We start from the raw sequence: 1388 nt of genomic DNA on the forward strand, positions 1-1388 counted from the left end.
CGATACAGTTCTTATATGTACCCGCTTATTAGTTAGACGATCTGTTGTAGAGTGATAAAATCCAGGGTAAAATTACCACACAGAATCAAATCTTTATTTACATTTGGCATTTCACAACTACTTAAATGAACAGATGGATGTATAAGCAAATAACTAGACATCTGTTCCGATCTAATTCCATTTTATTCATTGTGTAAGTTTGTATCGTCGTTATTTTGACGGAAATCAAGTTTTATATTAGAAATTATAAACTATTATTAATAAGATATTAGTAAACCACTTAACTAGACGATAGATATTGAGAGATAAACGTAAATATGATAAAACATCTTTTTTTCTTGCATTAATATACCCGACATAAAATAGGATTTGAATCACCCTTACTGATATAATCAGATAAAAACACATTTTTAGGTGTCGATGAAAACATCAACAATCTTGTGTTTATTATACGTTATAAATTTACAGGGTTTCTTCAAATGTTATTGTAAGCAAAGAACGATAGTTGCTAGCAATAGAATCCTAGTCGGGACTCGTCAGCTGGATGAACCTGCATGTCAGGGTTGATGTTCACTCTGGGACTCGAACCCAGTACCTTTCACTTCAAACGCCATCGCGTTATCCACTCGGCCACTGAGTCCTGGTAGCCACTCGTTTGTGCAAGTGGACGAAACGCGCGTCCTAGATTACACTGCTAGTCACTATCCATCTTTGCTTACAATGCTTATGAACTAAAACTATATCGAGGCAATACGCACAGTATGCACATATGCCAATTAGAGACTGACCAGTTGCAGTCCTAACACATCGATGGGAAGATTCAAACAAACAATACTAAATGAATTTAAATGTTATTATTTATTTTTCGATAAATGAGGGTATATTAGTAATATTTTTAAATAGTAGTATATTTAAAAAATATTTTGCTTTTTTTGACTAAATATTTGTTTATTTACTATTGCTGATTGGTTAAGACTAGCGTGATATGTGGAAAAATAATGTAAGAAAGTATCATTTAGTAAACATCTCCCTATTAATGTTTCTATCATAAAAGAAAAATATAGATGGAAGTGTATTCATCTAAATAAACCATTCGTTTAGCCTATTGCTGTTTATCAAAATCGAATCAATGAGAATTAGCATACAAAATTAACAAAACCTTATTGTGATTTATAATACAATTTATAGAAATAAGAAAAACAAAATATATCAGTCATGCTGCAAATTCTTAGGTGAAATTATATATTCAATAGTTGGATGGAATATGCTGAAATAAAAATGCATTAAACAAATTGATAAACTGTTATTCTATAATACTACGAAACAAAGTCATTTTGTAATGCAAAAAAATGTTTCTTTGACTTAACCTTCACTCACAAAGTTAACAG

General features: G+C 30.8%; 1 non-coding gene across 1 annotated transcript; it reads right to left on the bottom strand.

Annotated features, from left to right (window-relative positions):
• Nucleotides 1-569: 569 nt before the first annotated feature.
• Smp_tRNA_00970_Gln_TTG.1.1 lies at nucleotides 570-636 on the bottom strand. Its single transcript has one exon. It is a non-coding gene (tRNA).
• Between the last annotated feature and the right edge of the window lie 752 nt (nucleotides 637-1388).

The sequence above is a fragment of the Schistosoma mansoni genome, chromosome W, assembly GCF_000237925.1.
Source record: "Schistosoma mansoni strain Puerto Rico chromosome W, complete genome".
In the NCBI taxonomy this organism is placed as follows: domain Eukaryota; kingdom Metazoa; phylum Platyhelminthes; class Trematoda; order Strigeidida; family Schistosomatidae; genus Schistosoma; species Schistosoma mansoni.